Source organism: Meriones unguiculatus, chromosome 1 (genome assembly GCF_030254825.1).
Source record: "Meriones unguiculatus strain TT.TT164.6M chromosome 1, Bangor_MerUng_6.1, whole genome shotgun sequence".
Taxonomy (NCBI): Eukaryota; Metazoa; Chordata; class Mammalia; order Rodentia; family Muridae; genus Meriones; species Meriones unguiculatus.
This window is the reverse complement of record NC_083349.1, coordinates 45,107,839-45,124,882: the sequence shown is the minus strand read 5'-3', so window position 1 is coordinate 45,124,882 and position 17,044 is coordinate 45,107,839. Positions and strand designations below refer to the sequence as shown.

The 17,044-nt window shown below is 43.3% G+C and overlaps 1 long non-coding RNA gene across 2 annotated transcripts; it reads right to left on the bottom strand.

Annotated features, from left to right (window-relative positions):
* Nucleotides 1-145: 145 nt before the first annotated feature.
* Nucleotides 146-16,225, bottom strand: LOC132655291 (uncharacterized). 2 transcript variants are annotated; one of them, XR_009593064.1, is made up of 3 exons: nucleotides 16,034-16,225; nucleotides 15,593-15,692; nucleotides 146-283 (listed from the first exon to the last, which is right to left on the bottom strand). It is a non-coding gene; the product is annotated as an uncharacterized LOC132655291 (long non-coding RNA). The 2 variants fall into 2 exon arrangements; XR_009593065.1 differs by lacking the exon at nucleotides 146-283 and adding an exon at nucleotides 15,104-15,196.
* Between the last annotated feature and the right edge of the window lie 819 nt (nucleotides 16,226-17,044).

Genomic DNA, 17,044 nt, shown 5'->3' with positions numbered 1-17,044 from the left:
GAAGTTTTATGATAATAAAACAGAATTAAAATCAATTAACTGAGGCACTATTCACATAGAATCAGCTTTTAAACATCATATAAAAGATTTTTTAAATTAAGATTTTATTTTTATTTTATGTACATTGGTGTTTTGCCTGCATGTATGTCTGTGTGAAGCTGTTGGATCCCCTGGAACTGGAGTTACAGACAGGTGTGAGCTGCCATGTGGGTGCTGGGAATTGAACCCAGGTCCTCTGGAAGAGCAGTCAGTGCTCTTAACCACTCAGCAGTCTCTCCGGCTCCTAAAAGAATATTTTACAGATGTAAAACTCTTCAGGAAAATTGCAAGAACAGACAGACCAATGACCTTGTACCCACTTCACGCAGATTCATCATTCATTGGCTTTCATCATGGCAGGGTTTTCTTCCCCATTCCGTTTAGACTACAAATATCTCGGCCACTAATATCTCAGCACGCATTCCCCGTGGACAGTGACATTCTCTCATGTAACCATTACGAAATGCTCCAACACAGATCAATATAACACTGTTAGCTAATACACAGTTCACCCTGATTTTCTTTTTTCCTTTTCGGATCCAGGATCAGAGTCACCCAGCACCCTGAGCAGTGATGTATCTGAGTTAGTTTCCTTTAACTGTCCTGTCTTTCAGGACACCAACATTTCTGAAGGCTACAAGTCAGGAATCTCACAGAATTCCTTCAGCTTGAATTTGCTTGACTGTTTCCTCATTATCAGGCTGAGGATATAGGAACGCTGCATACTGGGTCCTTGCTCCCTCACCCCAGGTGGTACAAATACCACTTTAATCAGTGGCTTGTGCCTGCCAGATTCTCCTTCCTACAGGAAGTTCCCCCTTTACAATGAGCCATTAATCTGTTGGAAAATAGTTTGAAATGCTCACCTGCGCACTAACATATATTTAACCAATAATTCTAGCATCCAGCGAGGACCTCTTTCTTTGTTTATATCTGCGTGGCTGCCAATGTTTTGTAGGTTATAACTGTGATTTTGAGGCTAACTCTTCCAATCGCCCAAATCATTATTACCAGGGACGGTGCATATTTATAGGTTCATGAAGATGAATTCTACATTTATCCTCATATCCCTGAAAGGGAGAGTGTTCTCTTCCCCGTTCATTTATTTTTTTATATGGACACCTGGACTCTTTCTGCAGGCAATGTTTTATAACTTGTCACTGTGATCTTGGTGCCAGCATGTCCCATAATTAGCAAGTGGAAGCCCCTTCTTAGCTGGCTGTGTTTGAGTTCATTTAGAAACTAAATTCTGGGCAGGAGCGTGCTCATAGCTGCTTTATTAGTTGCTTCCTTCACTGATAAAACCAATCAGCTGATGAAGCAATTTAAGGGAAGGAGAGTTTCTTCAGGCTCACAGTTTGAGGTGAAGTCCAGCACAGCAGAGAAAGCACCACTGCAAGTGTGAGAGGCTTCTGGTCATCCTATCACATTGTAGCCACAGGCAAGAAGCAAAGGGCCATGGATTTTGTTGTTGTTCTTTTTGGAGACAGGGTTTCTCTTCGTAGCCTTGCCTTCCCTGAACTTGCTTCGCAGACCAGGCTGGCCTGGAACTCACAGAGACCCGCCTGCCTCTGCCTCCCCCAGTGCTGGGATTACAGGCGAGCGCCACCGAACCCTGCAGCTCTCTCCTTTTTATGTAGTGCGAGACCGAAGCCTGTGGAGCAGTCCTGCCCACATTTAGGGTGGGCCTAATCGCCTCAGTTAGCACAATCTAGAAAACCCTCTCACAGGCCTGCTCAGAGGTTTGTCTCTAAGGCCATCCCATGTCTGTCAAGCAGACATGCAATATGGCTACCGAGTGTCACACTAGCCAGTTTCAACCAATAAGCGTGTAAGGTCGGAGTGGTTCTTGGACATCCAGTCAAGTACCAGGGCAGTCTTTTCTACCTTCTCCTGTCCCATCTTAAAATCCCTTGGGGTGGTTCATCTTCTCAGCTTGAAGGGACTTAGAAGCAACAGAGAAAACATACCTCTGGGTGTGTCTAGGAGTGTGTTTCCAGAAAGGTTCGATTTGGGAGGGAAACCCCACATTGTGTGTGGGTAGCACTGTCCTGGGCTGTGGTCAATAACAGGACATGTTTCCACTAGAGCCCCAAAATCCTACCACAGCAGGACCTGAGTTTTCCAACACCGCCGAAGAACAAAAACAAACAAACAAAAACACCTTAAAATAGCCTTTATGACTAGTATAGAGGAAATTAATCAATCTCTTAAAGAAATCTAAGGAAACATAAACAAATGGTGGAAAAAAATGCATAAAGCCGTTCAAGACTGAAAAGTGGAAATAGAATCAATACAGAAAACTCAAACTGAGGGGAATCTGGAAATGAAAAACTTAGGAACTAGAACAGGAATTTCAGAAAGAAGGCCTCAACAAGAGAATATTAGAGACGAACAAGATAATCTTAGGTATTGAAGATACAATATAAGAAATGATAAGTCAGTCAAAAAATGTTAAATCCATAAGGTCCTGACACAAAACATCCAGGAAATCTGGGACACTGAAATGACCAAATCTAAGAATAATAGGAATAGAGGAAGGAGAAGAAACTCAGGTCAGAGGCGCAGAAATTATTTTCAACAAAATTATCTTTAAAAATTTCCCTAACCTAAAGGAAGAGATATCTATTGAGGTACAAGACACATACAGAGCACGAAGAAGACTAGACAAGTAAAGAAAGTCTCCTAGGCACATAATGGTCAAAATACTAAATGTATAGAACATAGAAAGAAGATTAAAATATACAAGGGAAAAAGACCAAGTAACACATAAAGGCAGACTTATTAGAATTACACAAGGCTCTAATAAGACAGCAGGGCCTGGACAGATGTTCTACAGACTGTAAGAGACCACAAATGCCAGCCCAGATTGTACCCAGCAAAACTTTCAATCACAATAGATGTAGAAAAATAAGAGATTCTGTGATAAAACCAAATTTAAGCAGTATCTGTCTACTAACCAAGTTTTAGAAAAAGTACCAGAAGGAAAGTACCAACATGAAGGGGAAGTTTCTGGTTTCTTGGTTGAGTCATGAGATGTTTTGCTGGAGGCTGTCTTGTGAGAGGGCATGGGATGTTTTGTTTTGCTGTGAGCCGCCTTGTGCAAGGGGAGTAACTTTGGGGTGAACTCTGAGGAGAAGAGATCTATAGAAGCCGAGGGACAGTGGGACGTCCCTTTTTGGCTCGACATCACCGCGCTGATCTTCATGTGTTGACACTTGACTTCTCAGAGAGAAACATACCAGAGAACCTCTTGGGGCAATCGAACTGTCTTGCAGTTTCCCCTGACTTGTCCGGATATTTGAACCGTGCTGATTCATGTTGCTGTTTGGTGTTGGTCTTTGGACTGGACTACTGGTATCTGGACGACAAAGAGTGGAGTCATCCCAAGGAACTACTAAAAAGTCTCAACCCCCTTTATCTAATAACCATCTTTCTCCTCTACCTCTGATTAGTGGGTGAAGGGAGGTATAAGCGTTTAAGAGCCCTAAATAAAGTAGGTTAGGTGAAAATCTAAGCCTATGCCAAACAAAAGAGGTTAACCACACCCAAGAAAACACAAGGAATATATAGCCACAGACCAGCAAGTTAAAAGAAGGGAAACACACACACACACACACACACACACACACACACACACCACAACAACAAAATAACAGAAATCGCCAAACACTGCTTACTGGCATCTCTCACCATCAATGGTCCCAATTCTCCAATAAAAAGACAGAGACTAACAGAATGGATCCATCCTTCTACAGCATCCAAGAAACACACCTTAAATTCCATGTATATTACCTCGAGGCAAAAGGGTTGAAAAATGCTTTCCAAGCAAATGAACCTAAAAACCAAGCTGGTGTAGTTATTTTCAGACAAAATGGACTTCTAAGCAAAACTAAGCAGAAGAGATAAGAAAGGATACTATATAACTCATCAAAGAAAAAAAAAATCCATCAATAGGACGTTGCAATTCTTAACATTGATGCACCAAACACCCAGGTTCATAAAAGAAACACTACTACAGCTTAAATCATATATTAACCTGCATACACTGATAGTGGGAGACTTCAATACCCCACTCTCAACAATAGACAAAACTAAACAGACAAAAACTAAACAGAAAAATGCTAGAGCTGACATTATAAACCAAATGGACCTAACAGATATTTACAGAACAATTTACCCAAACATAAAAGATTATACTTTTTTTTCCTCTCTGTAGCTCACAGAAAATTCTCCACAATTGACCACCTACTCTGCCACAAAGGAAATATCAACAGATACAAGAAAATTGAAATAAGACCCTGAATCCTATCTGCCCAGATTAAAGTTGGATATCAACAACAAAAGAAAGCACACAGACTCATGGAGACTGACCAACTTACTACATGAAAAATGGGTTAAAGTAGAAATTAAAGACTTTATACAATTGAATAAAAATGAAAATATAACATACCCAAATTTATTGGACACAAGGAAGGCAGTTCTAAGAGGCAAGCTCATAGCACTAAATGCCTACATTATAAAACAAAACAAAAAAAAAAACTTAACAACACACCCGAAAGCTCTGGAACAATAAGAAGAAAAATCACACACAAAAGGAGTAAATAGCAAGAAATAATCTGGGCTGAAACCAAGAAAATAAAAACAACAACAAAAAACCCAATACAAGGTATCATTGGAACAAAGAGTTGGTTCTTTGTGGAATTCAAAAAGTTGGACAAACCCTTATCCAAATTAGTTAAAAGGCAGAGAGAGAATATCCAAATTAATAAAATTAGGAATGAAAAAGAGGACATAACAACAGACAACAGACACCAAGGAAAACCAAAGAATCATAAGAATGTACTTAAAAAATTATTCTTCTCTGCCAAATTGGAAAATCTAAAAGAAATGTGTAATTTTCTCAATATATACCAATTACCAAAGGTAAATCGAGATTACACAAGCAATTTTAACAGACCTAAAAAACCCCAGTGAAATAGAAAAAGTTATTAAAAGTCTCCCAACTAGAGCAGGCCCTGCATCTCCCCTGGGCAGCACAGGAGAGCTGGCAGGGGTGTAGGTGAGCCATCCCTGAGGGCGTGAGTTTTGGGGAGCTGGTCCTGCAACTTGTCTGCCATGCAATGACACGGTGAGGGAGAGATGCCCCCCTGACTCTCGCCCCTTGCCACCTACAGCCGGCGGGAGAGCTGCAGCACTTGGGAGAGCAAGTCCTGCACTTTGCTTGGGCAGCACAGTAGAGCTAGTCCTGGATATAGTCCACCATATAAACAAACTAAAAGGCAAAACCAAATGACCATCTCATTAGATACAGAGAAGGCCCTTGACAAACTTCAACACCCATTTATGATAAAAGTCCTGGAGAGCTTAGAGATACAAGGGACACACTTCAACATAATAAAGGCAATTTACAGCAAGACATAGCCAACATCAACTTAAAAGGAGAGAAACTCAAACCAGTTGCATTAAAATCAGGAGGAAGACAAGGTTGTCTACTCTCTTCATATTTGTTCAATATAGTACTTGAAACCTTAGCTTGAGCAATGAAACAATTGAAGGAGGCGAAAGAGATGCAAATTGGAAGAAAAGTCAAAGTATCATTATTTATAGATGATATGACATATACATAAATGAACCCTAAAAATTCAACCCAAACTCTCATACAGCTGATAAACACTTCCAGTAAAGTAGCTGGATACAAAATCACAAAATCAGTGGCCCTCCTGTATACAAATAACAAATGGACCGAGAAGGAAATTAGGAAAATGACACCTTTCACAATAGCCTAAAATAATATAAAATATCCTGGAGTAAAGCCAACCAAGCAAGCGAAAGACATGTTCGATAAAAACATCAAGCCTTTGAAGAAAAAAATTGAAGAGGATATCAGAAGATGGAAATGTCTCCCATACTCATGGACCTGTAGGATTACCATAGTAAAATGTAATTGCCATAGTAAAAATGGCCACCCTACCCAAAAGCAACCCACAGATTCAATGCAATCTCCCTCAAAATTCAAGCACAATCCTTTATAGCTCTTGAAAGGAAAATTTTCAGTTTCATATGGAAGCACAAAAATTCCAGGATAGGTTAAAAAATCCTTAACAGTAAAAGAACTGAAGGAGGTTTCATTATCCCCAATTTCAAGTTGTACTACAACGCTATAGTAATAAAAACAATGTAGTATTGATACAAAAGACAGGCTGATCAATGGAATAAAATTAAAGACCCAGACACAAATCCACATGCCTAAGGGTACCTGATTTTTGCCATAAATACACACCAGGGGAAAAAATCTTCAACAAATAGTGCTGGTCAAAATGGATGCTTGCATTTAGAAGACTACAAATTGATCCATACTTATCACCCTCCACAAGACTCGACTCCAAATGGATCAAAGACCTCAACATGAAACCACATACACCGAACCTAATAAAAGAGAAAGTGGGGAATAACCTTGAACTCATTGGCGCAGGAGAAGACTTTCTGAACAGAACACCATTAGTGCAGGCACTAAGACTGACAATTAATAAATGGGGCCTCATGAAACTGTTAAAGTTCTGTAGGGCAAAGGATGTGATCATTCAGACAAAGCGGCAACCTTCAGAACAGGAAAAGATTTCTTACCAACTACATATCCAAAAGAGGGCTAATATACCAAATTATAAAAAGAACTCAAGAACTACATATCAAGAAAACCCAGTTAAAATGGGGTATGGATCTAAATAGAAAATTCTCAAAGGAGAAAACTCAAATGGCTGAGAAACAAATACTTAAAGAAATATTCAGACCCCGAAACACTTAAATGTTCAGACCCCTTAGCCATCAGGGAAATGAAAAAAAAACAACCTTGAGATTTCATCTTGAATCTGTCAGAACGGCTAAGACAATGAAACAAGCGACAGCTGATGCGGGGGAGGATGTGGATTAGAGCACTCCTCCATTGCTGGTGGGAGTGCAAACTCACACGGCCACTGTGGAAATCAGTGTGCTGGTTACTCAGCAAGATGGGACTCCCTCTCCCTCAAATCCAGCTCTACTACTCTTGGGCATACACCCAAAGGATGCCTCATCCTACCACAGAGACACTTGCTCAGCCATGTTCATTGCTGCTCTAGTCATGATAGTCAGAAACTGGAAACAACCTAGATGTTCCTCAACAGAAGCATGAACTATCACAGAACAGAGTATTGCTCAGCTGTTGAAAAAAAAAGAAAGAAAACCTGAAATAGAAAAATGAAATTTAAAAACCCGTGAAAGTTGCAGGTAAATGGATGGAACTAGAATAAATTATCTTGAATGAGGTAACCCAGACCCAGAAGGATGAATATGGTAAGTATCTGCTTATATGTGGACCTTAGCTGTGAAATCAATGTCAACCAAGCTACAATCCATAGAACCATAGAGGTTAGGTACAGAATGAGGGGGCGGGGGCAGGTAGATCTTGCTAGGAAAGCGACTTAGAATAGATAGTTATGGATGGATGAGGTGGGGGCTGTTAGGGGAAGATCAAGGGAGGAGGTGGGGGAGCGGAGGTTGATGAACAAAATATGGGAAGGACAGCTAAAATTAAGAGACTTTTCAGGGCTAATATGGAAACCTAATACAGTAGACGGGAAAGGCAATCTAAATGAGATCATCAAATAATGGGGAAACAGTCCCTGAACTGACCATCTTTTGCCATCAAATGAAACTTCCTATACCACGATTGAGTTACATCTAATTGAGTTGTTGGCCAAAGGGATCCCCTGGGAAGCCCCAAATAACCCAGGCTGTTGTCAAGACTATAGGTTGCTCTCCGCAAACTGACAGCAAGGCCCTGTTGCTGAAGACAACACTCCACACAACTCATTGAATCGGGAGAAGTCAAGTTGGTGCTTACATATAGCCTTCACCCTGAGTGCCAGCATCTTTGGTACAGGAAGGTCCTCTGCACACTATCAAAGGAGAAGAGTGAACATCAACCCAGCCGCAAACGCTTTTTCTACAATGGTGCCCTGCCTGCAAGACATGCTGGAGCAATAGTGGCACAAAGGTTGTATGACCAATCCATAGCTAAAGTGACTTAAGTCTCACTCCATGAGGTGGAACTCATACCTGACACTGCTTGGGCGACCAAGAACCAGAAACTAGATAGCCCATGGACCTAGGGTAAGATGAACACTACACTTGGAAAGAAAGAAAGAAAGAAAGAAAGAAAGAAAGAAAGAAAGAAGGAAGGAAGGAAGGAAGGAAGGAAGGAAGGAAGGAAGGAAGGAAGGAAGGAAAGAAAGAAAGAAAGAAAGAAAGAAAGAAAGAAAGAAAGAAAGAAAGAAAGACTTAATGTTTGCTATATTCAGAGATCAGGGCCTTAGTTCAGACATCATCAGGTAGGTCCTTCCTGCAGCAGATGGGAACAAATGCTGCACGCCACAGCCAGACCTTACATAGTATGATGTCTGAGTAAGTGATTACAGAGCGCTCAGCCCTCAAAGGGAGATCTCTAGGCTCAGGGAATCCTGCAGAAGAGGAGGCGGAAAGAGTGGAAGAGCCAGAGGGGATGAAGGACACCAAGAAAGCAAGGCCCTCTAAATCAGCACGATCGAGGTGCATATGAAGGCCCAGAGGCAGGGGCAGCATGCACAGGGTCCGCACCAGTCCTTTAGAAGCCTGCTTGTTTTTCAGTGAGTGACAGAAATGGGATAGATCCAGATGGGAGGGATTGGGGGGGAGTAGGGAGGGGAAAGTGTAATCAGGACATATATGTGAGAAAAAAATCTCTTTCAATAAAAGGGAAAGAATGATAAAGAAAAACAGTGTGCTTTCATGGAGGTAAAGATATAAATGAAAACATTATTGAGTTACTGAACTAAGACGCAGTATGAAAGCAGATGGGACCCTGAGGGCTGAGGAGGTAGCTGGGTTCACAGACGGCTTAGCATGCAGCTCTGGATTTGATTCTCTGCACCACATAAACCAGGTGTGTTGATAAACCTCTGTAATCCCAGAATGCAGATGGAGGCTGGATAGCCAAAAGCTGAAGGTAATCACAGAATACACAGAAAACGTGAGGCCAGCCCGAATCATGTTGGGTCATATATAAACAAATTCAAATCAAAATTTTAAAATAATAATAATAATAATAAAAAGAAGTGAGACAAGTTGCAGGTTCTTAAAAGAGACTATGTGAAGGGCTAAGCCAGTTGAGTTGTCAAAGAAAGCTGGATGAATTTTAATTCAGTTATTCTGTAGAAACAAGATATGAGAAAGCCATCTTCTCGGAACCCAGACAAACGTAGGGAAATCTATTTTGGTGGGAAGGAGGGCAGCCTGAGGAGTGGCAGCTGGTTCGCTGTTCGCCGCAGAAGGGGGTGGCTTGAATTGTTAGAAGAAAACTTTCCGCTGTCATCTTTGCAGATGCGAATATGTTTTCCTCTAAATGGAAAGGCTGAGACCTGTTCCGGTTCTCACCCAGATTTCAGTGCGGCAGGGCTCCAAAAACAACACTGTGGTCTAGAACAGCCTGCTCACACCTGAAGTCTTCCATCTGCAGGTGCCTGAGGCCGGGTCAGAGCTAATGCTGGCGAAAGGGTGTCCTCTGCTGGCTGGCCAAGGCCACATAATTTTGTACCAGAAATTTCTTTGGTTAGGCTAGGAGCAGGTGACTGGAAAAGGCTGGGTCTGTAAAGCAGGGACAATGTCTGCAGTTGCTGTGTTCCCTGGGAAGCCATATCACAAAGTCAAGTGTTCCTCTTCTGTAATGATGGCTTGGGGACAACATCCTCCCTTGAGGAAAAATACAAATGCTCAAACTAATGTTTGACACCCATCATGAGAATTTCCAAGATGCTTACGTAGCTAAGGGGCGGCAAGGGCAGGGGATGAAATGTAGGCATGAATTCTGTTTTGAGAGGGTCTGAATCTGTTGAAAAGTTCTTTTTTTTTTTTTTAAGAGGTCTATTCTGCTTCATAAAATCAAGCTTTCTTCTCTAACTTTTTAGTAAGAAAAGAGTTCATCAAATATACGTATGCTACTTCCATTTATATGCACATAGATGAATTTCAATTCAATTCTTTAGAAACTAGAAGCGAGAAACCCATCTTCTCTTATAAACCCATATATACATATGTACACACACACACACACACACACACACATATGTATATATATGAAGAAACATGCTCGTTTGGTAGAATTTTGGAATGCTGACTGAGGTCGCATGAGGAGGAGTCATTAGGATACTGCTAGATACCCTGGAGTCCCCTGGCAAACTGTTGAGTCTCAACATCTGAGGCCAGTCATAGCCAGATACACACAAGTCATTTGTCCTTAAATCCATTTGGGATACGCATTAGATGGACAGATAGGCTTTGTTTGTGACACCAGGACAATGGATCTGGGAAACATTTTAGGTATGAAACAGACTTTTTTCAAACAGATTGAAAAAAGTAACCTTTTTTCAATCAGTTGGGATATGGAATCTCCTCCCCTCTCCTCTTCCTCCTTCCCTCCCTTCCCCCTCTCCCCTTCCACTCCCTTCTCTTCCCCTTTCCTCTCCTCTCCCTCTAGGGGGACTTGCATTTAAAAGACACACACCTCTATAAATCAGTGCTCCTGAGAATGGAAGGGCGGAAGGATGCCGTGGAAGAAGAGAGATTTTCTTCCAGTGGTCCCTTGGTACACCTGCCCCGGGGGTCATTCTCATTCTAAGTAGCACTTAATCTTTGAGAAATTCCATCCTCCTGAATCCTGACAAACACATTGTTGTTAGGCATCATCCTCCAAGGGGAATCCATTTAGGGTTCCTTACTGTGGAGTAAGAGGAAGGAAAGGTATCTAAACCCAAAGAAATCCTACTAATAGCTGCTGCCTAAGTGCTGGGCACGAGGTAAAGGTTTTCCACATATGGCTCTGCTGAATCTCCCCAGAGCCCTTCGGAGTTGGAGTAGCATATACCCACGAACATGCCAGTACTCCAGAACCAATGGGAACTGAGATCTGAAACTTAGGATACGCAGCTAAGGCTAGTGTTCTTGGCCCTGTCCTGGTGCTGGCGGCGGTGGCGGTGGCAGTGCGTGTCTAATGGTGACTGCAGAAGCTGGTAAGGTAATTACCACGGAACTGGAGAGTATATAAAACCCACAGCTTCCTTTTTTTAAAATATTCTGGGTGCAGTTGACAGGTGTCCCTCCTTTTCCCCTCTCCTCTCGCCTCTTCTTTACTTTTTTCTTCCTTTTCTCCTTGTTCTTCTTCTTTTAATCAAATACTAAATTGTTTCACCAAAATTCTAGACTACCTTAGGGTCTGAGAAATGTAGCTCAGTGGTAGACTGCTTGACTGGCACATGCAAAGCCCTGTGTTCCATGTTCCATCCCCATCAATGTAAAAAAGGTTTTTTAAACCTTTTTTTTTAAAACTTTAAATAGCAAGGCAGTACTTGGCTACTGACTCAAAGTCCCGTGCACACCAGCATTTCATGTGCACATGCTTCTTTCGCATAGAGTGGGGAGGGTGGTCAAAGATTAGGAACATGGAGAAAGAATGAAGGTCAGACAGCTATATGTGCCAGGACATGGAACTGGCGTAAACAGTATTGGTTTGACAGTCCAGAGTTCTGATTTGAATTCTGGCCATTAACAACTACAAAACCAGCTAACATCTGAGTGCTGACACGTGTCAAGTACATTCCAGTAATTTTCCTTGTGTGACCTCACCTAATCCTCACGGCTATCCCATAAGTACTTATTTTTACCATCTTACTGATAAGAAAATTTGAGGCGTACAAAGGTTAAGGCAGTGTCCTGGGTCACATGAGGTAACAAAGAGAACAAAGTTGGCTTAAATTCATAGAGTCTGGCTAGCAAATGAACCATTATGAAATCTCTTCTATGACTGTTTACTAATTGTATTAGTTTACTGTTCTAGGCTTGAACCTTTCCCGTTTAGAAATACATGTTTTTAAGAACTATTGAGGTGGGAGCCTGTGTGTGACCTCACAGCTCAGAGGTGGGGATGATCGTGCACACAGATTGCTGATAACCAATAAAATGCCAAGGAGAGAGTGGGTGCGTGGTGAGGTTCTTGAGTAAAGGTGGAGGAGGAAATGGATTTGGAACTAAAGGAAGGTAGAAGGCCAACTCAGAAAGGGCATTCCAGGCAGAGCTGGAGCACGAGGCATTTGGGGATCTAGTAACTTGACCATCTGACTCGGGAATATGGTGATGGGAAGGGGATACTGCCAGAGGGAAAGATGGAGGTTTGAGGTTGGTGATCACAGACAATAGGAACATGTAAGTTAGTTTGTGTAGAGAGAGACTAGAGGCAGGGGAGACTAGGGAACTGGCCAGAGAAATGGTCTGGGTGGGAGAACTGAGGAGTCCCCATTGGCTGGCAGGCTGAGGGGAGGAGTCTGAACAGAGAGAATAGGCCCTTGAGGCATCAAGAAGACAGACAATGAGGAGGGCAGAGAAAGGTTGTAGTGAGCACAGTGGCTGAAGGGAGGTGGCCACCGATGGTTCTTTCAGGCTATCGTTCCTGTGGCCTGTGAAGCAAGACACAGGGGGCCAGAGCAAGCAACAGCACAATGTAGGCTTAGAGCAAAGGCCGTTGGAAAAACACACCAAGGACAGCAGCCTCCTAGGTGCCACGTAATCTCTCTGTTCCTCATGCCCCGTCATCATCCTCTCTAGTCAACAAGAGGGTACTGAGGTACAGGTGTGTGGCTTTCACTCTAAAGAGGCAACAAATCCAGTTCTAGCAGAGAAGAGCGAGTAGACAGACAGGCTCCTGTTGTGTACCGTGGGAAAACCATTCAATCTTTCCACTTTCTGTCTCTCCGTGTGCGCAGGTATAAAGTGGGAACAATATTCCCTTCTTCATTGTGTTGCTGGGAGGACAACTGAGCAAACACGTAAAATGTCCGTCCTGAGCAAGTGCACAGGACAGGTTAGCTGGTACTGCCTGAGACAGGGTTGAGACACAACAGCCTGGATTCAAACTCACACCAGCTGACCGCAAGGCCCGCCTCTACATCCACATTCCATATGGAAACGAGGAAGGGACTAGGGAGAAAGGAATTAAAGAAAAGCCCCTCCCCCAAAAAAAATGATAAGAGTAGCAATTGAGGGAGGACAAGAGATAGAAGGGGAAACTGAGGAGAATAGAGAATAAAGGCTGTGTGTTGATTAGTTTTTGTCAGGGTCATCAGGGAAGACAGAACCTCAGCTGAGAGAGTGCCTCTGTAAGACCGGCCTACTGGCAAGTTTGTGGAACATTTTCTTGATAATAATTGATAGTGAAGGGCCCAGCTTACTAATGGCAAGTGCCACCCTTTTGTCCTGGGTTTTGTATTTAAAAAAAAAGGTAAGTTGAGCAAGCCATGGCCGGTAAGCCAGTAAGCGACACTCCTTCAGGGTCTCTGCTTCAGTTCTTTTCTCCGTGTTCCTGGCTTGAGTCCCTGCCCTGACTTCCTTCAGGGATGTGATTGTGATGATGATGATGGAATGTGTAATCCAAATGAACCCTTGGCCTCCTTTTGCTCATAGTGTTTATCAGAGCAACGAAAGAGAACTAAGAAAATGGAAACTCTTCCCTGTTGAAATAAAAATCCCATCCGATCACCTCACTCTTTGCCCTGCTGAGATAACTGCAGCTATGAGACCTTAGAAACAGAACCCCAGGACACGACAGTCCCATAGAAGGGGTGTGTGTGGAGGGGGTGTGAGGGTAAGTAGTTGATAAGGCTGATTCAGGAGGCTTCTGTGTTGGGAAGCAGCAGGGAGAAGCGAGGATGATGCCCTCTGCACACAGAGTCAATCTGATTGGGGAAGAAGGAGCAGTGAGCACAGACAGTTCAAAACTTCAGAGGTAGGGTGGAGAGTTTCGGGACAGGAAGACAGTTTGCTTATGCAGAGATGGGAATCCAGCAAAGTTCATGGTCTTAGTACCTAAGAGCAAAATGCACAGGATGGTAAGCTTCCCTATCCACAGATGCCGTGGGAACAAGGGCTCCCATAAAGATATTCCTGGCTCGAGGACTGGATGCCTGCAAAGCCTTCATCTTTAGGAACAGGGTATATTATTCTCTGAGTCCTCTGCGCCATTTCTGTATAGGGACCCCCTAGTGAACACAGGACGTGAAGCAGGACTCAGAGCCTAGCTCTAGACAATGAGTTTAGTTCAAGACTTGTCCTCAGAGGGTTTGGATGCTGACTTTCTTATTTCTGGAGGATATTATGTGTTGATCAAGACCTCATTTGATTCCAAGAAAATTCTACCAACACCCAAATGTGGGTAATCCTGGGTAACTGACTCATGGCAGGAAACACCTGGTATGTGCTTGCAAGAGGGCTGATGTACTTCTCAGGATGACTGGATGTATATATCACTCACACACACAAACTGGCTATCTGGGCAAGAAGAAACAAGGCAAATAAGGTCTGGAATTGAGACTACTGGACATATTTGGGTTTAAATTTTCAAATGAAATTCAGAAAATCGGCAGTGATGCCACCCCAGAGGCAAGCTGGGGTGCGTGCACTGTGTCAATAACTTTCCAGAATCTCTTTACCACCCATCCCATTGGAAACTGAGAGCACAACCCTAAGAAGTCTATTAGTGCATTACAAGAGAGTTTGCATCAATTAATCCCACTTACTGCTCAACTATGAGTTTATATTTTTCCAGGCCACACTGAGTACGTCCGTCTGCCCCACTGTCTATAAGAAGATGTGAAATTATCATACCAACTCTGTCTATTGTTGGAGGTACTATTTTAGGTTGGCCCAACGCAATGTGAAATGAAGAGGAGACGTGTGTAGCAAAATCCCGATATGGAAATCCAGACTTAAAAACATTCTCCGATGGCTTGGCACCCTGGGGATAAATTGGTCATAGTTTTCAACAGCTCAGATCAAAGCCAAATGCTGTTTGCATTCAGACAGTGATTCAGGGACCATGTCTTATTTGGTTCCTTTGAAAAATAAGGCACAGACATTTTTTCATACCTATGAGAGAAAGCGTTCGGCTGCCAAATTTGCATATTGTACATTTTATTGTACTCTAATACAAAATTTTACATCTTGTCTCAAATGTCTCTTATCCCAGCACTTCCAAGCCGAGCCGCCTGTTAGGATGATGGCCTCCTGATATAATGTGAAGAAGAAGAAAATAGGCCAACTGGTAAAGATAAAAAATAAATGAGAGTAAATAAAACACATATGGAACTTCTAGTTTCAGAATTGAAATGTATATGTGTATATGCAAATCAGACACCTAAATAGAAATGTAGGCTGGGCCAGACTTAGGCACAATTAGGAAATGGCCAAGTTTGCTTTCTGGTCCTGGCCTGGATGATTCCTGGGACGCCCACCTCTTGTTTTCAGCCTACTTTCCTATTCTCTAACCCCTGTTGAGAATGTTGTGCTTTTTCCAGGACCTGATTCAGGACGCCTGTCTGCCCTGCCCACTGATTTTTGTGTTTTGTGCCCCTCTGCTGTGGCCTTGCTTATAGTGAGGATTACCTAAATGACCAGCTTGAAAAATTTAGTCTCTCAGGTCAGTTCTTGACCTTACCTTCGGACCAGCTCCCGGTTGTGCTCTGTCTTCTTCAGCTCCAGTGACTGCTCTGGACGCAGAGAACCATGGCTTTGATGGGGAACGGCAAGAGCCCACTCTGTTAAGTAGGTGGGCACATACACAAAAGGTAAGGGAGCCCCAGGTTGAGTGAAAATCTGGGGAGCACTGCCCTGACTTTGTTAGATTCAATGTTTGCAGAGCAAACACACTGCCCACTGATCCATCTCCGCAGCCCCTGGGTAAGGATGGTGATGGTTACTTTCTTTATAAGATTTGTTTATTTTGTGTGTGTGTGTGTGTGTGTGCCTGAGTGTATGCATGAGTGCTGTGTGAACGTGGTGGCCACAGAGACCAGTGAGAGTCCCGAGATTGGAGTTATGGCAGTTGTGAGCTACCATGTGGGTGCTGGGAACAAGTGCTGAGGCCTGGGCTTCTTACCTGAATTTAGATTGTTCATTCATCGAAAGCATGACCCGGAGGAGCATGGCCCTGGGTATCAATCTGAAAAGACAGTTAAAAGGGACCCTCGACAGTGCTCCTGCACCCTGGCTGCCCGTTAGAGTTGCCTGAAATACCTCCGAACAGCTCTGATGCCCAGGCCCTGAGTTCACTCATCATCACATCAGATGCTCCTCAGGCCCTGCCAATTACACAACAAAGGTTGCCTGAGGGTCAAAAACAAAACAAAACAAAAACCCAAAGCTATCCCTGAGAAGAATCCCTGCAGAGCACTGGGCACTTAAAGTGGTGCCCAGCCCAAGGAGGAGTGAGCAGGGGACAGGTCCAAGCTCTTTATTTCTTTCTTCTTGTGCTCCTTGTGACTCAGCCTTATTCCCACCCTTTCCTTCCCAGTCTCTGCTTTTCTCCTTTCTTCCCTTTGACCTCTCATTAGCATCTCCCCTCTTTTCCTTCTTGTTCTCCTCTTTCTCCTGCCCTGCCTTTTCCTTCTAACCCATAATTTCATGGTCAGTTCTCTTAGCCTTGATCCTCCTACCAGCAGAGAGTGAGTACTGTTCAGATGAAGGGCCCCAGTGCAGTCCCCATGGCCAGCCACAGAGTTCCTGCGGGAATCCAGAGGACTCTGATGTCACTCACACACACACACACACACACACACACACACACGTACTGTTCTTAAATAGTACAGTTACAATAAATTCTCTCAGAGGACTCAGAACTCAGAGCTCTTTGGCTCTAAAGGCGGGGGGGACAGGAGGGAACTCAGAAGACGCATGAGCTTTAGACTGCTGTGACAAAACGCTAAAACCATGATGTCCCCCTTAGCCCAACCTTGTATCTTAAGATTCTGTGGGACAGGAGTGTGCCACTGGACTCCCCTGAGTCGCAGTCAGGGGTCAGCAGGCATGGGCTCCCTCCTCAAGTCTCTACCAGTTCCTGGCCTTGTCTTTCACAGTGTCAGGAAGAGAGGGGGCCATGTTCCTGGTTAGT